Source organism: Nipponia nippon, unplaced genomic scaffold, assembly GCF_047370975.1.
Source record: "Nipponia nippon isolate SJK-2023a ecotype South Korea unplaced genomic scaffold, ASM4737097v1 scaffold_22, whole genome shotgun sequence".
Classification (NCBI taxonomy): Eukaryota; Metazoa; Chordata; class Aves; order Pelecaniformes; family Threskiornithidae; genus Nipponia; species Nipponia nippon.
The window spans coordinates 5708790-5734538 of NW_028262339.1; the positions used below are offsets into that span (position 1 = coordinate 5708790).

At 44.9% G+C, this 25749-nt stretch overlaps 1 protein-coding gene across 4 annotated transcripts in view; it reads left to right on the forward strand.

Annotated features, from left to right (window-relative positions):
• Positions 1-13846: 13846 nt before the first annotated feature.
• LOC104010302 (spindlin-Z) overlaps positions 13847-25749 on the forward strand; it is a 97945-nt gene continuing 86042 nt past the window's right edge. For 2 of the 4 annotated variants that reach the window (XM_087760376.1, XM_087760373.1), the window contains exon 1: positions 13847-14170. The gene's annotated coding sequence lies outside the window, so the exon portion shown is untranslated. Of the gene's footprint in view, positions 14171-14599; positions 14757-14824; positions 15301-25749 lie in introns of those variants that run through there. The other 2 variants (XM_087760377.1, XM_087760378.1) reach the window with 2 other exon arrangements.

Genomic DNA, 25749 nt, shown 5'->3' on the forward strand with positions numbered 1-25749 from the left:
GTTAGCCTCCACTCTCCATTAGATTTTTGCACTGGCCATATGGGACTAGTAAAGGGTGAATGAGTCTTACGGATCACTCCTTGACTCTCCAATCGCCAAATCATCTCATGGATGGGAACCAGGGAGTGTCAATTGGTGCGATATTGTCGCCGGTGCACTGTCATGGTAGCAATTGGCAACTGCTGTTCTTTAACTCGCGGCAACCCCACAACAGACGGATCCTCTGAGAGACCAGGCAAGCTAGACAGCTGTTTAATCTTCTCCATTCTCAAGGCAGCTTGACCCAAAAACTCACCGGTACCCTTTCGGGTCCTTGAAGTACCCTCTCCTGAGGTAGTCTATGCCAAGGATACATGGAGCCTCCGGGCCAGTCACAATAGGATGCTTTTGCCACTCATTCCCAGTTAGGCTTACCTCAGCCTCCAACACAGACAGTTCTTGGGATCCTCCTGTCACTCCAGAAATACAGATGGATTCTGCCCCTTTGTAACCTGATGGCATTAGAGTACACTGTGCACCGGTGTCCACCAGAGCTTTATATTCCCGTGGGGCTGATGTGCCGCAGGCCATCGAATCCACACGGTCCAGTACACCCAGTTGTCCCTTTCCTCTGCCTGGCCAAAGGCAGGGCCCCTCTATTCCTGGTCAGAGTATTCATTACTTGATTTTTGTAACTACAAACCAGAAGTCCCTTCATCAGGGTTAAAAGTAAGAAAGATCAGCCCTTCTACTCTACCCAACAGACACTGGAGCAGTCATTTTCCTGGATGGATGCCTCTTGGCTGTTGTTTTTCCTTGCAGTTCCTATATCCGAGCTTCTAGTCTCCAGGTAGGTTCACCATACCACTTCCTCGTGTCCTCCCCCGCTCACGCAGGAGGAACCACAGGGTTGCACGTGGTGTGTGCCACCGGTACCCTCTCCCTTGAACAGAAAAAGGCTGGCTCTTAATAGACCTTGGTTGGTATGAGTGAGGAAAATCTATCCTTCTCAGCTTGCTCGGACATTTTTTGGGTCACTTCCTTCGCAGCCGAGATGCAGGCCCACATGGAGGAAGTGAGATTATCTTTGTATTCTTGGAGCTGTCTGGCCAATCCATCCACAGCTGGTGCCTCTGTGTCTGTCCAGCTCATTAATTGCCAGGGTGTTGGTGTACGATGTCGATGCATTTCGTATAAACTTTCGTCACATGGACCGCCTGCACCGGATTTCATCTGGGTCTTTGGATACCTGGTCATCATCCAGGTTGTTATATATCACCTCCACCTCAGCTAATTCCCTCAGATACTGGATACCTCCCTCAATGGTGGTCCATTTGCTTTGGGAATTTGCCAGATCTTCCTTGAAGGGATACCTGTCCTTCACACTCAACAGGAGTCTTCTCCAGAGGCTGAAGAATGTTGCCCCTTTTCCAATCCCTTTGTCAATGGCCTTCCTTACCCTCTAATTCCTGACTACCTGCCCCAACATCCCAGCATCAGAGTAACCAGCTGAGAATTAGCTCGCCTGATTGACGGCTAAAATCTTTTTGCATATCTCGCAGATCACTCAGGGATAGGGATTGGGTGGTTTCTGTCCCATTTATGATTTCAGTCCCTCCTCCTCCTGTTCTTGTGACTGCTCTGCTACAGAACAGGCTGCCTCTTCTGATTCTTTCTCCTGTTCCCTCTTAGGAGAAGCTTCTTCATCCCTTACTAAATGAGTTGACTTTCACTTCCATTGTTTCTTCTTGATTATAGGGGCGACAGATATAGTTGAGGGCTGGGTCTCTGGTTCAGCCATAGCGTCTGTTTGTATGTCTTCAGATCCAGAGACCCTCTCTTCTCCTTGAGGGTGCTGAATAGTGCTGAACAGTATTCGGTAGGCATAGACCAGGCCCCAGCACAGTATGATAAGTTGTGCCCCTTTGGAATAGCCAGGGCATATTTTTTTTCAAACATTCTATCACTTCATCAGGATCCCGTGCTTGTTCAGGAGTGAAATCCCAGACCATCGGAGGTGACAACCTTTCTAGATACCTGCCCATATTCTCCCACATGCCTTGCCACTCATAACCACATTGCCTCAGGGCCTGGGTGATATTCCTAAATAGTTGGTTAACCATAGAAAAAGCCAAAACAATATTCCTAAGAAGTACCAATAGGAGTATTTTGGTTACCCAAGGATGTTCAAGATACTGAGGAATTATTGTAATGAAGGAGAAAACATCACAGAAGAAGGTGGTGAAGGTGCCATTCTGTATTTCCTCCACAAAAAACCTCTTGGAGAAAAAAGTGTAATTGTTAATTGTCTCCATGAGACGGTACCCGAAGTACAGTAATGGCTTCAGTACAGTGCCCAAATACCAGAATAAGCTCAAGGCCAGTGCTTTAACAATAAATCTCCCAGGGAAAACATCACTAATCACTACAGAGCACAGCAAACTGCAAAAGCCAAAACCAGTCTTTAACATGTACAGCAAAAAAGGGAGCATGGCACAGATCAGATAGATAAACTAAATTCTAGAATAGATAAGTCAAGATCGCGCCCAGCAACTGTTAGCAGATATAATTATAAATTCCTTCTAATATGCTCTGGTTAAACCTGTTGTTATCTCAAACCTTTCAAGCCCCACGTTGGGCACCAAAAAGGACTGTCATGGTTTAACCCTGTCTGGCAACTAAGCACCACACAGCCGCTCGCTCACTCCCCCAGCCAGTAGGATGGGGAGGAGAGTCGGAAGAGTAAAAGTGAGAAAACTCATGGGTTGAGATAAAGACAGTTTAATAATTTACATAAATAAATAAATAAATAAAATTTGTAAGAAAAAAAAAACAAAGAGAGAAGAAAATAAAACCCAAGAAAAACAAGCAATGCAAAAGAAAACAATTGCTCACCACCAACTGACCGATGCCCAGCTAGTCCCTGAGCAACGGCAGCCCCCGCCAACTTCCACCTCCCCAGTTTTCTTGCTGAGCATGACCTCATATGGTATGGAATATCCCTTTGGTCAGTTGGGGTCAGCTGTCCCGGCTATGTCACCTCCCAACTTCTTGTGCAGCCCCAGCCTACTCGCTGGTGGGGTGATGTGAGGATGTGCTGGTTTTTGGCTGGGATAGAGTTAATTTTCTTCACAGTAGGTAGTATGGGACTATGTTTGGGATTTGTGCTGGAAACAGTGTTGATAATACAGGGATGTTTTAGTTATTGCTGAGCAGTGCTTACGCAGAGTCAAGGCCTTTTCTGCTTCTCACACCACCCCACCAGCAAGTAGGCTGGGGGGGCACAACAAGTTGGGAGGGGACACAGCTGGGACAGCTGATCCCAAATGACCAAAGGGATATTCCATACCATATAACATCACGCTCAGCAATAAAAACCTAGGGAAAGAAGAAGGAAGTGGGGGACGTTCAGAGTGATGGCATTTGTCTTCCCAAGTAACCATTACACATGATGGAGCACTGCTGTCCTGGATAAGGCTGAACACCTGCCTCCCGATGGGAAGTAGTGAATGAATTTCTTGCTTTGCTTTGCTTGTCTGCACAGCTTTTGCTTATGGTGTCAGAGAAAAACAGGGGTTTATAGGGGCAATCTTTTTCCAGTGTCCTACTTGCAGTCATTAAATCATTAGGGTTGAAAGGAACGTGAATAGTACCTGATGTCAGATGTCTGGGAACCTGCCCGGGTCCCACTACAACTTGTTTTAGAGGAGCCTGAATCTCCAGTGCACTAGGAGATTCAGGGTCCTCAAAGTTGGGGGAAAATCAAGGGGGTGTGATTTGTAAAAATTCCGTTTGCCTGACCTTAATGGTTGAGCGGAGGGGGACATTTCTTTCGCAAGGCGTAATTATTCCTAATTATTCCAAATACAGCAATAATCTATCTGTCCCAGGGACTGGTCCTCTAATTGTAGACACAACAATCGCTGTCTACCTTCATCCAGACTGCCCATCTTGGGCCACTGTTGGTCTACAGTTCCAACAGAGGTCACCTCAGGACAGTTTAATTGGCATTACCATAATGCCCTTTTTTCTCGAGAGGCCATGAGTCCCACCTATTTTCAGCCAATCCTTTAGAACTTCTTCTAAGGTTGACTCTTTCACTATACTAAGTCTTCCTCCCATCATTAACGTACTTCTTTCAACACCCAAAAAGGATTCTTCCACTCACTAGCCTCTGCATTCAAGTTCCTGGGTGAACTCACGTTCTTGCCGGCAGCGGGACATTGAATCACAGGGGAGCGTAGCAACATGGTGAATCAGGCGGTATCCCACCTGGGGTGCCAACTGTAAAAGTCAGTTCTTCATCGGCTGAGGAGGGAGGCAAGGACACTTAGCACAGAATTACCAAGGGAATTTATTTTACCTATGCACATAGCGGTGCCCCAGCCTAATGCATGGAGGACCCCGATACAGAAGAAAGCAGGGTTTGTATATGTTACAATACAGTTGTGTAGATCAATCAAATTATTCACGTTAAGGGGTGGGCTAATCAGTTACTATTGCTCACGTAATCAGTATGTGATTGTCCCATGCAGGATCAGTACATGCCTGTCCTGTGCAGGTGGTGTGGACGTATGGTCAGCAGTGTGTTAATCTTCATTGTTCTAAACCGATGTCCTGTGCAGGTGTGTGTGGGGGTTATACTAGATTCTGGTCGTTTGCTGTTCTGGCTATGGTTATATGCCTGTTTTTTTTGAAAGGTAAATCTTCTATTGTTTTATTGGAAGTATGAGATGTTCTCAGCTGGTGAGAGCTGCCTTAGGTTGGGTCTTCAGGTCACATTGACCCCGAGGTAAAAGCTCATAGTCTCAGGTAGTGTTCATTCTTCTAAGCAAGTCATATTGCAGTTAGCATCTTGCCTTTCACACCAGTCGTCCAGACTGCAGTAGCTACAGAAACATATCGGGCTTCCTCCCCACCTAACTGCACAGGTCATCTTGCAAAAGAAGCCAGGGTATGCAGAGGTATCTCCTCAGATCTCATTCAGTTGGGATGTAGTGTGGACCCAGTGAAATGCTTTTAAGTTTTCCCATCCAGATGTACTCAGTGCTCTACAAATCTATTCACTGAAGTAATTTATGCGATATCCCTCTCCAGTATCAGTCACAGCTCCTTATTTAATGCTTGCAAGTCTTCTTATCCACTAACGCTGTGTGTGTGTCTATATGTAGAGAGTGTTTATTTTCAGGCTGATACTCAGAGATATTTTGATGTAATTTTACTACCAGCATGTCCTTCTTTTCCTGTAAGATAATAGGTATAGCATGTTATACTGAGCATAACAAAGAAGTTTTTAAATTGTGTAAGTGATCTCCATTCTGTTTTAAATAATGTTGTTTCAGTTTTGTTCCATTCTTCCATCCCTTGCTCACTACTGAACCACAGTAACTAAATCATTAAAAATGATACAAATGCAGATCTAAATATCAAATGTCAAGTTGTTTTCTTCTTCTTTCTCTTTAGGAATGGATTGCCAATTCATATGTCTTTCACTGGATCTTAAGCAATATATTAGCATCATAAAAATGTAAAGTATTCCTGCTGGAAATATATATGTGGTAAATGTCTAAATAGATTCAGGCTTGCATGAATCTTGTCTGACTTGGTGTATTTACTAAAACCTGATTATCACAGCCTTATTCTATTTTGAAGTCAAGGAGTTAGGGAGAACATAATTCCTTATAGATAAGTGTTAATAACAGCTTCTAGATGAAATTCACAAAAAATTGCAAACTTTTATTTGTTTAGATATTGCTTCTTCAACAAGTTTGTGCTGTGACTATGAAATTATATGCTACCACTCACAGAACAATTATAGTTACTTTAACATTTCAAAATTAACTGCATTAGACAGTATTTTAAAAATGTCTATATAATTTATTTCACTGGTTCTTATTTTCCTCTTTTGTATCTCATGGCATGTTATCAGTTCAGGTGAACCCATGCTCTTAATTGTATGCAACTGAGGACAGAAGAATGTGACTGGTCCCCACACTCATGTGTGAAAAAAGGTGATGGAATTGTGGAGTTCTTTTTGCTCATCACCTAATAATGTTGCCCATAGTGGGATGCATATTCCTGCTTGCTTTCCTAGAAAGATGTAGAAAAAGGTAACGGCTGGCTATAGAAGGAAATGAACCTTGCACCTTTATTGTATTCATGGGAGAGTCTAGTTTAATCCTCTGGATTGTTTCTGGAGAAGATATTTAGTAGATATGTTAGCAAAATACAATGTAAAGAACAGCTTTCCCACTGTACTGGCTCTGGCTGGGATGGAGTTAACTTTCTTCATAGCAGCCTGTATGGTGCTGTGTTTTGCATTTGTGACCAAAACACTATTGATAACACACCAGTTTTCTAGCTATTGCTGAACAGTACTTGCACTGCATCGAGGTTTTCTTTTTCCCACTCTGCCCCCCAGCAAGTAGGCTGGGCGTGCACAAGTAGTTGGGAGGGATCACAGCCAGGACAGCTGAACCCCAACTGACCAAAGGAATATTTCATACCACATGACATCATGCTCAGCAATAAAAGCTCAGGAAAAGGAGAAGGAAGGGGAGGGACACATTCATGGTTATGGCATTTGTCTTCCCAAGTAACTGTCATGCGTGCTGAGGCCCTGCTTCCCAGGAAGTGGCTGGACATCTACCTGATGATGGGAAGTAGTGAATGAATTCCTTACTTCACTTTGCTTGCACGTGCAGCTTTGCTTCACCTATTAAACTGTCTTTATCTCAACCCATGAGTTTTCTTGCTTTTGCTTTTCTGATTCTCTCCCCCATCCCACTGGGGGGAAGGGTGAGCAAGCGACTGTGTGGGGCTTAGCAGCTGACCTGGCTTAAGCCACCACAGTCCTTTTTGGCACCCAGTGTGGGGCTCAAGAGGCTCAAGATAATAACAGATTTGATCAGAGTGTGCTAGATTGAACTTCTAACCCTTATACCTGTTTAGCTGAGCTGCTACCTGCAGCTGTTACTGTAGCTGGTTATGATGCTGACATATTTACTCTGGATGCTGATGTACTTATGTGTTCCTTCGCCTGCTCTGGTGCTTGATCCCTTTCCTGCTGTACAACAAACTCCAAATTTCATTAATGACTGTTTTCAATTTTTGCTGTTGCTTATCACTTTGTTTGCCTGAGAGAGCTATGATAAAAGCATTGGCCTTGAGCCTAATTTGTTATGTGGGCCCTACATTGCTGCTGTTCCAGTACTCCAAGAACCATCTAATGGAGAAAATCAGCAATTACACCTTCCCCCTTTTCTCCTCTGAGAATGGCACTTACCCCTTCCTCTCCTCCAGGGCAGGTCTTTCCAGCCTTGTTGTAATGGCCCCTCAGTTTCTTGAATATCCCTATGCAATCAGACTGCACTGATGTGTGTCCAATAGCCTGGGATTCTATGCTTGAACAGGCATGTAATCCTTTTGAATTGGAGGAGAGCCTTGCCTGCACCAATGAAACACAGCAACTTCTAATGCTCTGTTGGGGCCTAGCCCATGCCTATCAAGACACTGTCCATCACTTTCAAAAGCGTAAGAGGGCCTCCCAATCTATGGGCACACAAATGGACACTAAGAGGATCTCTCAATCAGAGGGTGTCCTGGTTTCGGAAGCAGCTGTGTGGTGCTTAGTTGCTGGCTGGGGTTAAACCACGACAGATGGTCACAAACAGACTCTGAAAGGACCGCTCAATCTGAGGGCACACAAATGAACACTGTGGCTAAACTGGAGATGCAACCCTCAACTATAATAGTTACTCCTGTAGTCAAGGAGAAACAATGGAAGTGGAGGTTGATCTGGTTAGTAAGAGAGGAAGAAGCTCTTCCTGAGAGGGGGCAGGAGGAAGAATCAGAAGAGGCAGCCTATTCTGCAGCAGGGCAGCCACAAGAACAGGAAGAGGAAGAGACAGAAAACATAAAAGAGGTAAAAACCACCTTGTCCCTATCCCTGAGCAAGCTGTGAGATATGCGGAAAGATTATGGCCCTCAGGAAGGTGAGCAAATTGCTACCTGGTTGCTCTGATGCTGGGATACTGGAGCCCACAGTCTGGAACTAGAGGGTAAGGAAGCCCAGCAGCTGGGATCCCTCACTAGGGACCATGAGATTGACAAGGGGATCAGAAGAGGGGCAGCAATCCACAGCCTCTGGAGATGGCTTGTATTGAGCACGAAGGCAAGACATCCCCTCAAGGAAGATCTTGTAAACTACTGAGGAGGCTTTTTATGTTTCAAAGTCCATATAAAGAAAATGAAGAGGAAATAAGAGGTATATTTTGGACTTCTTTGACTATCATAGAGACTTTCTCTACCTACATGGAAGTTATCTAGGGGAAAAAATGCTATACTTTGTCTACCAAAAGCCTGAGGAGTACTCTGTGTGTGTAAGGGAGAAATGAAGATACAAGCAAGGAGTGGGAGAAGGGTTTAAATTTCTGCAATAGTAGTATGATTCATTTGGTATTGTCTTACTGTGACCAAAGACAGTCTGTTGAAGAATGGTTTCATCTTACATGACAGTAAGTCATATCTGTTTTAAAGGGATGTCTGACTAATATCAGTGACTTTTCTCTCCAGGCACATTTATTAGACTCTCTTTTTCCCCTTCAATGGTTTATCATTCTTTGAGACATAGTAGGGATCATTTATTTACAAAAGCAATGTAACTACACTGGTAAAAGTGAAGAATTTTGTTGATATAAAGAAAAAAATCTAATCATGGATTGATACTGAAATTTGGGAGGGGGAGACACTAAAATTTTCCCATATAGACCAAAACTTGAGGATTAAAATCTTGACCTATATGTTATATATTTTTACAGCAAATCCACCAGCTCTCTAGTATTAGTTGTTGCTTTTTGAAAACTTTTTTACTGAGTTGAATTTATCTGTCCCAATAAACTGGAGGTTGAACTCATCCAACCTCTTAAATCTCAATTAGTTTTTGGATTTTGCTCAAATTGAAGTACTGACTTAATTTCTTTTAAATATGGTTTTCAATCTTTTTTTACATATTTTCCAACTCTAAATAAAACTGTTTTGTTACAAGCCTGTTCCTAGAAGCTAAATATATTGTTCAGAAGTCACTGCTGGCAGAAGGAAGTAATATCTGATACAGCTGAGTTTTAATTTAGTAGTAATTGGAGCATTTCTCTTAAAAGCTGGGCTTTATTCACCACTTCCTGTAATATGCAAGTATTTGCTTAAAGAAGGCAAATTTTCCTGAAGTGGTCACACAGTTGGACTAGATGATCATTGTAGGTCCCTTCCAACTAGAACTATTTATTTAATTTACATCATCTGAATTTGAAACTTACTGCTGTTTTATTCAAGTTGCTAAAAGATGGTTGGTTCCTGCTGGCATGACAAATTTCATCAATGTTGTAACCATGTCAGAGAGCAAACACATTGGAAGGAGGTCTCTGTTTCTGTTGATATTTAACTGATAGCTTTATAGTAGCTTGCTTGGAAAAGACAAATTAGCCAGGTAGCCAGATAGTTATCTCAAATGGATAACTGCTCCTTTAAGGTTAAATTAAAGCAAAAGTGGCTGATTGAAAGATATTAATTGAAGATCAAGCTCAGAAGCAAGATATCATTCCTCTTCAAATTCAGATCAAGCAAAGATCTGGCCACTTGAATTCTGAGGGTTCTTGATTCTACCATCAAATCAAGAGGGCTGTGATTTTTTTTTTCAGTAGTTAAGGCTGATTCTCTTTAGGGAGGATATCAAGAAAGCAAAATTTTCTGGGACCAGAGGGAACCTGATTCTCACCCAAACCTACTCAACAGCATTCAAAGCTTCTGGAAGAGTTCAGCCATTCTATTCCTAACCAAACTAGGTGGTACTTCAAAGCATCCAAAAAGACTAGGAAGTTTATGTACAGCTGTAACTGGTACCCCCTGCTCCTGACCCCTAGTAATATGCTTAGCATAACTAATGCCATTTTATAAGGTAAACAGCTGTTCTCTGTTAGCAAGCTGGTCACATATCGGTCCCCTTATCCCTCCTCATCAGGCCTTGAAGATCCTGCACACCAGGCAGACTTCTTCTCCCCTTCCCTGTCGGACTCAAGGTTTCTGGGCACCAGGCTGACTACTCCCCTCTTTACCGGCCTTGAAGGTCCCAGGCACCTGGTAAACCAGGTAGTGGTGACCCCGACACAGAACAGGGAAGCGTAGCAGCACACAGAGCACTGTCTATAAAATCAAGCAGTTACAAGTCTCAGGACTGGAACTGCTGCTGGATGGCAAAACCCGTGATCCTCCGATGGTCAGGGATGCCTCCACCGTCGTCTGCTTCTTCCAAGGATTGAGTGACTCGTATTCTTTTGCATATTTCGAGTCTAGATTATGACTGTTATATTGATATGCCAAGCCAAGTATTAAGATTTGACCTGAAATGCAGAGGGTCCAGGTGATTAGGAACCATAAGCTAAGCTGTGCTATAAAATTCTGTGCTACGCTACTTCTTATAAAATTGTGCTACACTGATTCTGCTTATTAAAAATCCTATGCGACTCTGATCATAAGATTCTATGCTATGCTAATCATAAAATTATCCCTCACAAACAGGGACATAGACAAAGCAGAGATGTTTAATGCTTTCTTCGCCTCAGTCTTCAACACCAATGATGGGCTCCGGGACCCCCAGAGCCCTGGGCTACAGAACCATGACTGAGAACAACAAACTCTCAACCAACCCCGAACTTGTGCGGGATTTGCTGCTCCAGCTGGATCCCTATAAGTCAACGGGGCCCAATGGGATTCATCCCAGGGTACTGAAAGAACTGGCTGATGTCATAGCGAGACCTCTCTCAATGATTTTTCAATGTTCTTGGGAATCTGGGGAGGTCCCAGCTGACTGGAAGCTGGCAAACGTTGTCCCAGTCTTCAAGAAGGGCAACAGGGATGACCCCGGTAACTACAGACCTGTCAGTCTCACCTCTGCACCTGGCAAAATCATGGAGAAGATTATTCTGGGAGTTATTGAAAAACACCTGAAAGACAACACAGTCATTGGTCCCAGCCAGCATGGGTTCATAAGGGGAAAGTCCTGCTTGACCAACTTGATTTCCTTCTACGACAAGGTTACCCACCTAGTTGACCAAGGGAAGCCAGTCGATGTAATCTTTTTGGACTTCAGTAAAGCCTTTGATACTGTCTCTCACAGTATCCTCCTGGACAAAATGTCCAGCATACAGCTGGATAAACACAGAATGCAATGGGTGAGCAATTGGCTGACGGGTCAGGCTCAAAGGGTTATAGTAAATAGGGTTACATCGGGCTGGCGACCAGTCACTAGCGGGGTTCCGCAGGGATCCATCTTAGGGCCAGTGCTCTTCAATATCTTCATAAATGACTTGGATGCAGGACTTGAAGGTTTGCTATCAAAGTGTGCCGATGACACAAAACTGGGAGGAGCCGTTGATACTCTCGAGGGCAGAGAGGCCCTGCAGAGAGATCTGGACAAATTAGAGAGCTGGGCAATCACCAACCGTATGAAGTTTAACAAGGGCAAGTGCCGGATTTTGCACCTAGGACATGGCAACCCTGGATGTACATACGGACTGGGGAACAAGAAGCTGGAGAGCAGCCCCGCGGAGAGGGATCTGGGGGTTCTGGTCGACAGCAAGCTGAACATGAGCCAACAGTGTGCCCTGGCAGCCAAGAGGACCAACCGTGTCCTGGGGTGCATCAAGCACTGTATTGCTAGCCAGTCGAGGGAGGTGATTGTCCCGCTCTACTCTGCACTGGTGCGGCCTCATCTTGAGTACTGTGTGCAGTTTTGGGCGCCACAGTACAAAAAGGATACAAAGCTACTAGAGAGTGTCCAGAGGAGAGCCACGAAGATGGTGAAGGGTTTAGAGGGGAAGCCGTACGAGAAGCGGCTGAAGTCACTTGGTCTGTTCAGCCTAGAGAAGAGGAGACTGAGGGGAGACCTCATCATGGTCTACAGCTTCCTCACAAGGGAAAGAGGAGGGGCAGGTGCTGATCTCTTCTCCCTGGCAACCAATGACAGGACCCAAGGGAACAGCAGGAAGATATGCCAGGGGAGGTTTAGGTTGGACATTAGGAAAAGGTTCTTCACCCAGAGGGTGGTGGAGCACTAGAACAGGCTCCTCAGGGAAGTAGTCATGACGCCAAGCCTGACAACATTTAAGAAGCATTTGGACAACGCCCTCAGACATATGGTGTGAATTTTGGGGTTGTCCTATGCATGGACAGGAGTTGGACTTGATGATCCTTGTGGGTCCCTTCCAACTCAGGACATTTTATGATTCTATGAAAATTCTGTTAAAAAATAAAGCTTTAATTGAAACTACAACATAGTGTCGTCATCATTCTGCCAAGGATCCCTAAAAGAACCTATCTATCTGTCCCCATAGCATCAGGTGACAACAGCACTTAAAAAAAAAAAAAAAAGGAAAATGTTAGGATATTATTAATTAGGTTAAGTTGCATTTTGGTTTTACAATATGATGGCCTTCAATCAAACTCTTCTTGACTCAGATAAACAACTCTTCATGGCTGTCTTCATGCATTGAAGTTTCTTTGTCTTATGATGTTGTAACAGAAAAATGTCCTATCATGTCATGCTATATCTGCCAAGGTCTACTTTGAAAAAAATACCCATTAGATTTGTTAAGGCAGACTGTGCCTCAGCTGTTCACCTGTTTTGATTTTTGAACCAATGACTTGATTTGACAGAGAAGAACATAATCTTACTTATTGATGTTTTCCATTTTGTTCTTTGTCAACCTAAAGCTATGAACAGCGCTTGAAGTTATATCCTTGAATAATGGAGAAAATGTGATAGACTATGATTTGGTGACAGTGCATCTTATTTTTATCATTTTGTCTAAATCTTTATTTTCATTTCTAGTAGGCGTGATATAAATTATTGAGACCACACATTCATTAGGAGCTAAGAACATTATCAGCATATAATTGCTGCATCATTATCTGGAGACCCAAGACCCCTACTAAGGACAAGCGATCGACTAAGATAATTTTTTCAAGAACAGAGATTTCCTTAACTGAAGGATCCATATCTAAGAGAAACATGAATTGCTGATGCCTAATAACTTTGCAGAAGTTGATGACGGAAACATCTGGATTAACAGATAAACCACAAGGATGCTGACAGATAATGATGCTGCAAGACCTACAAAATATATTTTTGTAGTGTATGTTGCTATGCTGTACCACGTTTATGGTTGGGTAATTAGAAATATGCATTAGTAGATAACTGGATGATTCGTATCATACCCTTGTAGTGTAAGGTATAAAACCCCTAAAGAAAAATCCCTTGGGTGCACCCAGTTTGGCTGAGACATCTCATGCACATGAATAAATATTTACCTTCGTAATTCTATACTTTGCATCCTAGCCTCTCTCCTCATTCGGCACGGGCAGAATTTGTAACACGGGATATCCATAACTGATTTTTCTTTCTTATGATGGCTCACACATTTTCTTTCCTATGATGGCGAGGGGGCAGCGGAGAGCTGCTGGCTCCCAAGGCCCGTTTGGGGAAGCGGTACCGCTGCCATAAAGCACTGTGGCCACCTCGCGAGGCAACACTGGACTCACCGCGGCGGGCAGGCAGACGGGAGGGGAAAGGCGGACGTTCACCGCCCCAGGGCCTAGTGGCCTCCGTTTGGAGAAGGGCCAACAGACAACCATCTGCGAACGAGCACACACCACCCCCCACTACGAACGCCGACAGAGCGCCGGAAGACGGCAGTGGAAGTGGAGGAGGAGCAGCTACAGGCGCGACTGCGCGCTAGCGAGTAGTGGTGGACTGGGTGGAAGATTGCTTCCTGCACTCCTGTCGCAGTTCGGAATTTGCAGTGCGCCTGCGCGTTGGTAGAGGGGAGGAGGGCGGTGTCCGGCCCTGTGTTTTGAACGTCTCGATGCGGGTAGCTCACTATTTGGCAGGAAGGTGAGGAGGCCTTTATCCTGGTGGTGGAGCTCGTGGACGGAGAGCAGAATCCAAATGTGGCAGAGGCGAACAGGAGACAGCAGTGGTGACGGTGGAGGGAGACAAACAAGACAAGGGAAGCAGCTGTCTCTGCTGCTGTTGCAGAGAATCTGAGTGGCCTAGTGAGACAGGAGGACTGTTGCGGCTGCAGCGCTAACGCTCCTAGGCCGTCCTCCTGGGACTCCCAGGCGCCTATCCCCCTAGCAGGTAAGTGAGTAGCGAATGCGGGGCGGGGGGGGGGGGGGGGGGAAGCGGGAAAGCGTAGCCCGTCGCGCCGCCCTTGGCCTGGCTTAGCCTAGCTTAGTACCGGGCAGAGCCGGAGGGAGTCGCTGTGGGATGAGCTTGGAGCCGCTGCTCCTAGCTTTCTCTCCCCTCCCCCGAGGCTGACGTTATTTATATACTTGCGGTGTTCCGTCTCTGTTACCCTTTCTTCTTCACTGCCTGCTTCAACGGCCCGCCCGGAAGCCGCGGGAGGCGGGCGAGAGTGGGGGCCCTTGGGCTCGTGTTGCCGTTTCTATCTTCCCTTCCCACGTAGCGCTCCGGCTCCTTGGCAACCCCCACTCCTCCGGGCTCCGGAGGACTGCTGCCTTCCTTTGGTACGGCCCCTCTCGGTATCCACCCCACACCACACCCGCCCCTTACTGGAGGGGAGGGGTCGGGTTGCAGCTGGTTGCAGCTGCACATCCCCCCTTCCTCTCTGTGGAGCTATTGTACTGTGGGCTGGGGCCCGCCGAGGGGCTCCCGGCAGATGAGCCTCTCTACCGATAGTGCACGTTGGGGGAGGCGGAGGGAGGTATGTTTCTATCCTGTCATCCGTCCGCTCCTCCCACGAGAAAATGGGGTGAAGGTGATGTGAGGGTGGTGTCGGGGCTCGGCCGCGCCGCTGTAGCCAAAGGCTGCTAACGTAGAGAGTTGCTAACGCGCCGGGCTGGCAGTGCTGGGGTTGCACACGCCGCTGTCTGGAACACCCAGAGTGTGTGTATGCGCGCGCTCTGCTCGGTTCCTTTGTCTGCTGCTGCCGCCGCTTTCCCCTCCTCCCTCGATTCCCTCTCTCTCCTCCCTCCCCTCCTTTCTTTCCCCCTCCCTTCTTTCCCCTCTCTCCCAGACTCAAAACGCTACTGCAGCTGCAGGTTTGTAAATACTGGACCAACACACACAACATGGCTGACGCTCGCCCTGCTCCTTCACCAGGCTCTCCTCTCTCTCCCTCTGTCTCCGCTACTTAGCCTCTCCTCCATTTAGGCTTTTGTTTCTTCCCCTTCATCTCCTATTTAAAAAAAAAAAAAAAGGGAAAAACAATTCACCCTCCTTATTGCGCGCATGGCGGGATTTCAAGGGTAAGGATCCTCGCTTTGGAGGCTTTCTCCTTTCGTTTTGCTGTTTACAACAAAATGAAACCTAAAATCAGAGGGGATTTGGGAACCTAGCAAGTCTGGGAGGGAGGGGGAGAATTGACTGAGCCCTGCTGAGAGAGGCTTGATTGGAATGCGAGTATCTCGGGGGGGGTGGGGCGGGCTGGTGCACGAAAGCGCTGGCGGAGATGAAATACTGTATTGTGCTTGCGAAATGATCTAGTGCCGTTTCTTTCATTTTAGGATGTAGTTCAATATAAGGTATCAACTCGGCACAGTCTTATTGAAAAGACCTGAACTAGTTATGTTACAATAGGCATTGTGTAGTGAAAAACCATAGTGTAGGTTTTTTGGGGTTTCTTGGCTTTCTCTGTATCTCCTTGTCAGTATCTTAAATAGCTTGCAGATCACAGGATATAAAACTGGAATTAACGCTTGCCGGGTCTCTTTGCGTTGTTAGTTTTCTGTCACAGATTAATTTGCCCTTGTGATGACAATAGCACAAAGGGAAGCATTTTTTTTGGTTGTTAAAAGGAGCACTTTTTTTAAAAAAAAAAAAGAAAAGATACGGCATCGTGAACTGAAGTGCGATACTGAACTACAAGACAGCATGTTTCTGACCTCTCCTAACACAAGGCAAATGTTCAGTTCAGCACCTCCCAACCTCAGTTATTCAGAGTACCCCCTTCTGGCTTCGATGAAAATAGCTTATATTTTATTGTGATTTTTTTTTTTTTAAATGACTTAAAGCCAAAATAACATTTGTATTTCTTGGGCATATCTAAAATGATCTGCTGGGGAACAGCATATCCAGGTTTTAATTTAAGGATGAATGCTCAAGGTGCAAAGGATGTGATGCTTTCTAAACATATGTGTTACTGTAACTCATAGTAAATGTTTCATTTTTCAAATATTATATTTAGAAACACAGTCTTTATTCAAAGCATGTACACATTGATAGCCATGACTTCTATCAGAGCAGTGCCCTAAAGTAATGTCCTGACTCTTTACTTTGACTACTTTGCTTTGGAAGCTTCTAGTGGAGAAGCACTGGCATAGCATAATCATATTTTTTATTGAGATAGAAGTAGTTACTGCATTTTAATGCTAGAAGTATCATATATTAATAATTTCTTTAATCTATGTTTTTTTCTCCCACTTTTTCCATCCCCATTAACAAGTGTTGATTGACTAGAGGAGAAAATAAATTATAGTATTGAGTTTACCACAATGTAAAACTTGAGTGGAGTCATACAAATTGCATTTTGGAATGTGTATTCATGTCATGGCTCCCAAGCCAACTGTAATAGTTCTAGATGGAAAAGTCTGAGCAAAAGTCTGTAACTTGATATGTCAGTGGATTTGTGCAGCACTCAGTTACTCTTAACTATTGTTAACTAATTAGTTAACTAATTTGTATTTTATCTATGAACAATGAAAAATGGGCCTGGGATCACTAAAGTAATTTTCAAGTAATGGTGAAATTATTTAATTGAATAATATACAGTACTTATTACTGTTTTCACCATGTGACAGTGGTTGGATTTAACTTTCTGTCTTAATCTAAAATGTGAATTTGGTGATGGCATGCAGAATTTTGGAGGTGAATTGATTTGGCTATCAGAGAGGTTGAGGAGAATGTTTCTACAATTGGAGATTGCCTTTTTATATTTCTGTTGTGTAATGTACGTTGTACAACTGCTGTAAATCCATGTTATGTCAGGTCTTGTTTGACTTGCTTGCTTGGAAACTTTATTGTATGTATTTCAGCAGGTTGTGGAACCGTTACAAATTGTTGTCATTAACTGTGGTGACTCTATTAGATTTAAATGTTACCTAATTGCATTCTAGTATTTGCAATTATTGCAAGGTGGTTGAGATGTGTTGTTAAATTATCTTTTATGATGGGATTTTCTTGGAGATCTGTAAAATAAGAGTTACCTACAGTATACTGTAAACATTTACAGGTAGGTTTCTATAGTGTTTTTTTGCTAAGGTTAGTTTTTAGTGTGTCTTTTTTTAATGTTATTGTTGAATGCTCTTATGTGCTATTCAAGGTCTGCATCTCCAAATAGTGGTGAGAGTAGATCTTAAAATTAAGAGTAACTCTATGGATTTCAGCAATGCTTAACATGCAGATGAGCTGCTGAACTTTAGACCTTCAATTGCAGGTGGTAGTTTGAGCAGAGAACTTTATCTCTTTGTTTGTTTACTAATAATATTCCAGTTGTTTTTATATGGATGACTTACAGTAGCCATTTATAGTGAGAACATTTTTATCATTGTGACCAATTGTTGAGTCCACTTATTACTTCAAAAGATGACCTCTTTATTTTCACTGTCACTTCAGTGATCAGTGGCATGAAGTCTAGTTGGAGGCCAGTAATTAGTGGTGTACCCCAGGGGGTCAATACTAGGTCCAGTCCTGTTCAACATCTTCATTAATGATCTGGATGATGGGGCAGAGTGTATCCTCAGCAAGGGAGGAGTGGCTGATACACCAGAGGGTCGTGCTGCCACCCAGAGGGACCTGGACAGGCTGGAGAAATGGGGTGACAGGAACCTCATGCAGTTCAACAAGGGGAAATGCCAGTTCCTGCACATTAGGAAGAACAACCCCAGGCACCAGTACATGATGGGGGCCGATCAGCTGGAAAGCAGCTTTGCAGAAAAGGACCTGGGGGTCCTGGTGGACACCAAGTTGAACATGAGCCAGCAATGTGCCCTTGCTGCAAAGGCGGCTAATGGTGTCCTGGGCTGCATTGGGCAAAGCATTGCCAGCAGGTCGAGGGAGGTGATCCTTCCCTTATATTCAGCACTGGTGAGGCCACATCTGAAGTACCATGTCCAATTCTGGGTTCCACAGTACAAGAGAGACATGGACATACTGGAGAGAGTCCAGCGAAGAGCCACAAAGATGATTCAGGGACTAGAGCATCTCGCACCTGAGGAAAGGCTGAGAGAGCTGGGAATGTTTAATGTAGAGAAGAAAAGGCTCAGGGGGGATCTTATTAATGTATATAAATACCTGAAGAGAGGCTGTAATGAAGACAGAGCCAGGCTCTTTCCAGTGGTGCCCAGTGACAGGACAAGAGGCAATGGGCACACAGTGAAACACAGGAGGTTCCATCTGAACATCAGGAAACACTTTTTTTACTGTGAGGGTGACCGAGCACTGGAACAGGTTGTGGAGTCTCCTTCCTTGGAGATATTAAAAATCTGTCTGGATGTGGTTTTGGGCAACTGGCTCTAGGTGGCCTTGCTTGAGCAGGGGTATTGAACCAGATGATCTCCAGAGATCCCTTCCAGCCTCAACCAGAGGTCCCTTCCAACCTCAACCATTCTGTGATTTTGTGATTTCTGAGAGAGAGAGAGCGCACGTGGTTTTTTGTTTGTTTCAGTAACAATTGGTAATTAGAAGTTTTTAATTGATAATAAATTAAATTGTTTGAAATTCCCCAAAAATCAGTAAACTTTTTTGCCCACAACACATTTATGTTAAGTTTTCTTGCTATCCTTTTTCAAATGCTGTGTCAAACATAATGTCTACTAAAATTCAGTACAGTGCTCTAGGTCTCTGGTATGCTTAGATAATTACCTATCATACTGATGAGCATTTCGTCTGTTCTTCTGTATGTCTGTAACTTATCTCTGGTCTTCAACTTGAATTGTAAAATGTTTGGAGTGTAAGCTGTCTTTTGTAATTTTCTAGGAATGATACAAATAATGAAAATAAAACTTGGAGGATGTAGGTTATCTAACCCATCTTTTACTCAAAAGACAGTCAGCTACATCTGTATGATTCTGGATGGTTGTTGGCCCATCCTGTTCCTTAATCTCATGTATTTTGGGCAGTCAGAAGATTTTTGTCTTAATGTTGAAAGAAGACACGAGGTTTTGTTAATGGCTGGTTTACCATCAGTGGAACTGTAGTTATAAGAGATCTGATCTGTCAAAATATATGCTGACAGGAGTATATTCAAAAAACAGCTTAACAGAAAATTCTGTCTCCTGTGTGGTGCAAATACTTAAAAAAAAAATCTGACTCTAAAAGCATTTAAGAGTTAGGGAGTACACAAGTGTTTGACATATTTGGAAACTGGAGACCATTGGGTACTTATGCTTGACATCTTGTGAGTAGGGGGAGCATTCACAAAGGCTGCCCTCAGATCCCGGAGGGTCATCTCTCTACTAAGGAAAAGGCTTTTTCTAGAAGTGAATCAAGACAGAAATCTCTCTTGGTCCACTGACTACTGAGGGCACCTCAGGTGACTACTGTCTTTTATTTTTTTGTTGTTGTTGTTAGCATTTGTGAATTACATCTCTTTTGATCTTCTGCCCTTCCTTTATTGGTATAAACATACTTTACTGTTAGGTGTCAGCCATAAGACAGAGGGCAAGCAACCTCTCTTCTGGTTTATGTGCTGTCCTAACAGTTTACTTGTTTAAAGTTGGGGGGGCGGATTCACTCCTGCCCTCAGTTATAGCAGTGCTGGCCTGTATAGAGAGGATGATGAGGCAAACTTATCTTATTTCATATGACTAGAGATGTAGCTGTATCAATATTGGATGAAAAGTACATTTTTAAATGGCAATGACTGGGAGAACGAAGAACCGCCCACTGTAGGAGATCAGGCTCAAGACCATCTAAGGAACCTGAAGGTGCACAAGTCCATGGGACCTGATGAGATGCATCCGTGGGTCCTAAGGGAACTGGCAGATGAAGTTGCCAAGTCACTATCCATCATATTTGAGAAGTCATGGCAGTCGGTGAAGTTCCCGCTGACTGGAAAAGGGGAAACATAACCCCCATTTTTAAAAAGGGAAAAAAAGGAAGACCTGGGGAACTACGGGCCAGTCAGCCTCACCTCTGTGCCCAGCAAGATCATGGAGCAGATTCTCCTGGAAACTATGCTAAGGCACATGGAAAATAAGGAGGTGATTGGTGACAGCCAACATGGCTTCACTAAGGGCACATTGTGCCTGACAAATTTGGTGGCCTTCTATGATGGGGTCAACTGACGTCATCTACCTGGACTTGTGCAAAGCATTTGACGCTGTCCCGCATGACATCCTTGTCTCTAAAATGGAGAGACATGGATTCTATGGATGGACCACTCGGTGGATAAGGAATTGGCTGGATGGTCGCACTCAGAGTTGCGGTCAACAGCTCTATGTCCAAGCGGAGATCAATGATGAGTGGCGTTCCTCAGGGGTCTGTATTGGGACCAGCACTGTTTAACATCTTTGTCAGAGACACGGACAGTGGGATTGAGTGCACCCTCAGCAAGTTTGCAGATGACACCAAGCTGTGTGGTGTGGTCCACACGCTAGAGGGAAGGGATGCCATCTGGAGGGAAGTTGACAGGCTGGAGAGGTGGGCCTGTGTGAACCTCATGAGGTTCAACAAGGCCAAGTGCAGGGTCCGGCACTTGGGTCGGGGCAATCCCAGGTATCAGTACAGGCTGGGGGATGAAGGGATTGAGAGCAGCCCTGTGCAGAAGGACTTGGGGGTATTGCTGGATGAAAAGCTGGACTTAAGCCAGCAATGTGCTCTCGCGGCCCAGAAAGACAATTGTATCCTGGGCTGCATCAAAAGAAGCGTGGCCAGCAGTTCAAGGGAGGTGATTCTGCCCCTCTGCTCTGCTTTGATGAGACCCCACCTGGAGTCCTGCGTCCAGCTCTGGGGTCCTCAGCACAGGAAGGACATGGACCTGTTGGAGAGGGTCCAGAGGAGGGCCACAAAAATGATCAGAGGGATGGAACACCTCTCCTATGAGGACAGGCTGAGAGAGGTGGGGTTGCTCAGCCTGGAGAAGAGAAGGCTGCGGGGTGACCTTATTGCAGCCTTTCAATACTTAAAGGGAGCTTATATGAAAGATGGGGACAGACTTTTTAGCAGGGCCAATAGTGACAGGACAAGGGGTAATGGTTTTAAACTAAAAGAGGTTAGATTCAGACTAGATATAAGGAAGAATTTTTTTATGATGAGGGTGTAGTGAAACACTGGAACAGGTTGCCCAGAGAGGTGGTAGATGCCCCATCCTTGGAAGCATTCAAGGACAGGCTGGATGGGGCTCTGAGCAACCTGATCTAGTTGTGGATGTCCCTGCCAATTGCAGGGGTGTTGGACTAGATGACCTTTAAAGGTCCCTTCCATCCCAAAGCATTCTATGATTCTATGATTTTCCAGAGATGTCTTCATCACTGTTAATCAACCAACCTCTGTAAACTTGCTCACAGCTATAATAAATTATTTGGGTCAACTTCATTTGTAAGAGAAAGAGCAAGGACAAAATACTAGCATTCTACTACTCAAAGTTCACTTGCGTCTACCTATGGTGGGTTGACCTTGAGTGGCTGCCAGGTACCCACCAAGCTGTTCTGTCACTCCCCCTTGTCAACAAGGACAGGGAGAAAATAAGATGAAAAACTCATAGAGATAATGGCAATGTAATGAAGAAAAGCAAAGGCTGCGCACAGAAGCAAAAAAGCAAAAAGATTTATTTTCTACTTCCCATCAGCAGGCAATGTCCAGCAACTTCCTGGGAAGTCCTGTCTAACTAAGTTGATATCCTACTATGGTAAGGTCACCCGCCTAGTGGATGAAGGGAAGGTGGTGGATGTAGGTTTCCTGGATTTTAGTAAGGCTTTTGATACTGTCCCTTACAGCATCCTTCTGGACAGGTTGTCCAACTGTGGGATGAGCAGGTACACGGTGTGCTGGGTGAAGAACTGGCTGATCGACAGGGCTCAGAGGGTTGTAGTGAATGGGGCTACATCTGGCTGGGGACCGGTCACCAGTGGTGTTCCTCAGGGCTCAGTTCTAGGGCCGGTTATGTTCAATATATTTATCAACGATCTGGATGCAGGAAATGAATGCACCCTTAGCAAGTTTGCTGACGATACTAAACTGGGAGGTGCTGTTGACTCTCTCAAGGGACAAGAGGCCTTGCAGAGGGATCTATCTGATTGGAGCATTGGGCAATCATCAAAGGCATGAAACTTAACTAGAACAAATACTGGATTGTGCACGTGGGATGGAGTAACACTGGAGACAAGTATAGATTGGGAGAGGAGTGGCTGGAGAGCAGCCCTGTAGAAAGGGATCTGGGGGTGCTGGTTGACAGCAGGCTCAATAGGAGTCGGCAGTGTGCCCTGGCAGTCAACATTCTGGGGTGCATCAAACACAGCATAACCAGCCAGTCAAAAGAGGTGATTATCCCGCTGTATTTAGCGCTGGTGCAGCCTCACCTTGAGTACTGTGTGCAGTTCTGGGCCCCACAATTTAAGAAGGATGTGAAGGTCCTTGAATGCGTCCAGAGGAGGGCAACAAAGCTGGTGAAGGGGCTGGAAGGCATGTCCTATGAGGAGCGGCTGAGGACTCTGGGTTTGTCTAGTTTGGAGAGAAGGAGGCTGAGGGGCGACCTCGTTGCTCTCTACAGCTCCCTGAGGAGGGGAAGTGGAGAGGGAGGTGCTGATCTCTTCTCCCTGGTATCCAGTGACAGGACACATGGGAATGGTTCAAAGCTGCGCCAGGGGAGGTTCAGACTTGACATTAGGAAACATTTCTTTACTGAGAGGGTGGTCAAACACTGGAACAGGCTTCCTAGAGAGGTGGAAGTAGGGCCCCGGTATGTGTAGTGGTTGCTTCTGAGACAAATGCCTCAATAAAGAATGTTACATCCTCCCCTTCTTAGTTTTTATTGCTGAACATGATGTCATATGGTATGGAATATCCCTTTGGTCAGTTTGGGTTGGCTGCCCTGACCTTTTGGGTGGGTGAGGGGGGTTGGAGAGACAGCCTTGATGCTGTGCAAGCACTGCTCAGCGATGGCCAAAACATTGGTGAGTTAAAAATGCAAAGCACAGCACTATGAGGGCTGCTATGGGGAAAGTGAACTCCATCCTAGCCGGACCCAACACAATCTCCACCCCTTTATTTCATACCATTTGCATCATGCTTAGGTCCTACATAATTTGATACGTTCCGGAAATCCCCTCTTCCCAATACTTCCAACTTGTACTATACACTTAAGCCGTCTTTATACCAAACATATGGACTTCTACATTCTCATTAACTACTGTTCCCTGTCCCTTAACTGATACATATTATTTCCCCATTCTATGGGCTTCTGCCATTTCCCCCAAATGTTCATAAGAACAGGCTATGACTTCAGCCTCATCTGTCAAGGTGGTCTCTTAGGACAGGAGAAGCAGCATCTTCAGTTGTTGGGTTGGGTCATTGCTGCACTCACCCGGTTCCTTGCAAAGCTCACTCTTCATTGGTTCAGGTAGTTCCTGCTACATTACTTCCTACAACATACAACTCACATCACAGATTATTTTCCCTCAAGGTTAAATCTCCTTGAGGCACACGCTGGGTCTCCCCATCCTTCCGCATTACCCACCAAGTATACCCAGGTCCTTGAGCGAAGAGAGTCCCATGAATGGGCTTGCCTTTTCCCAAGGGAGGAGCAACCCACACCACCTTCCCCAGCCACTTCTCTTCTTCCCTGCCCTGGCTTCTGCTAAATTTATATCCCAGTGCCCAATGCACTCAGCATAGTCTTTAACAGTCCGTTATATCTCTCAGTCTTTCTGGAGGCTTGTGGGTGATAGGGCATGTGTACACCCACTCAATGCCATGTTTCTTGGCTCAGGAGTTTATGAGGTTAGCTCAGAAATGAGTCCCGTTGTCCAACAATTCTTTCTGGGGTACCATGTTGCCACAAAATTTGCCTTTCAAGGCCTGAGATGGTGTTTTGGGCAGTGGCATGCTTTACAGGGTATGTTTCTAGCTACCCGGTATTTGCTTCCGCCATGGTGAGTATGTAGCGCTTGCCTTGGCGTGTTCATGGCAGTGGTCCAATGTAGTCAATTTGCCAGGCCTGGCCATATCGAAAACCCAGCCACCGCCCTCTATTCCAGGGAGACTTTACTCGTGTGGCTCGCTTGATTGCGGCACATGTTTCACATTCATGGGTGACCTGTGTGATGGCCTCCATGGTCAGGTCCACCCCTCTCCCATCTGTATGTTGCATCTCTCCCTAGATGTCCCGATGTTTCATGGGCCCACTGAGCTACAAATAGCTCGCCCTTACACTCCCAGTCTAGGTCCCCCTGAGGCACTCCAGTTTTGTCAGCCTTGTCTACCTGTTCATTGTTTCGATGTTCTTCAGTGGCATGGTTCTTGGGCATGTGAGCATCTATGTGCTGTACGTTCACAGTGATATTTTCTACCCAGGCAGCCATGTTTTGCCACAGTGTGTCATGGTCCATTTGGATCTCTCAAATTTATAGGACAATGTACTCTGTAAATTAAACTTTATTTTATGAGCTCATATAAGAAATATAACGAACAAACATGACAAACAAGGGCTCAGTCCCCTTTGCACAGACTAGTCTATCCCGTGAATTCACTTATTCACCATATAAGTCATGAGCTGTCATAACTTATAATCCATAACTCGTGCACCTATGAGCAAAATAGTTACCTAGCCGATGGTGAGAGTGCTCATCCTTCCTCCTCCATCATGGTGCGGGCATCCCATGTATCACACCTGGAAGCATGAAGGCCTCAGCAGTCCAGCTGCTGTTGGATCTGCTTCAAAAGCTTTTTGGGTAAGCTGATGTTTTTATACCTTCTAACTTGGAAGTTTGGTCTATGCCATTTCCATGAGCTAGCAGATTCTCATTCTACAACTACCGGAAAGGAGGTTGTAGCGAGGTGGGGTCGGTCTCTTCTCCCTGGTAAGAAGCGATAGGACGAGAGGAAATGGCCTCAGGTTGCGCCAGGGGAGATTTAGATTGGATATTAGGAAAAATTTCGTCACTGAAAAGGTAGTCAGGCATTGGAACAGGCTGCCCAGGGAAGTGGTTGAGTCCCCATCCCTGGAAGTATTTAAAAGACGTGTGGATGTCGTGCTTAGGGACATGGTTTAGTGGTGGACTTGGCAGTACCAGGTTAACGGTTGGACTCGATGATCTTAAGGGTCTTTTCCAACCTAAACGATTCTATGATTCTGTGATCTCTATATAAGCTCATATCTGAATTACATTTTATTCATCTAAGTAGCTAGCATGCAGCTGTGTGCACACATATATAGAGAGAAATTTGAATATTATTTCACCAGCTTGAAAATAGAGTACATGTGAGCTGCAGCCCTTTGTGCTCTTCTGATGGGCATTCAAAAGCATTTGAAAAATCTTTTGATTTTTCACAAGTTTGAAACGTCTATTACTTTCAGCATATTTCAAACAAAATGTCCTAAGCATTTTTCCAGCTAAGTTCTGTGCCTTACTTTCATTTATGAGGATGACTCTTTTGTGAGGTTCAATTTCTACACAATCCCGAGACATAACTTTGGAGTTAGTGACAGGGTACTTGCAAACCCTGCCCATTTAAAGGAACCGTAACAGCAGTAACTAAAG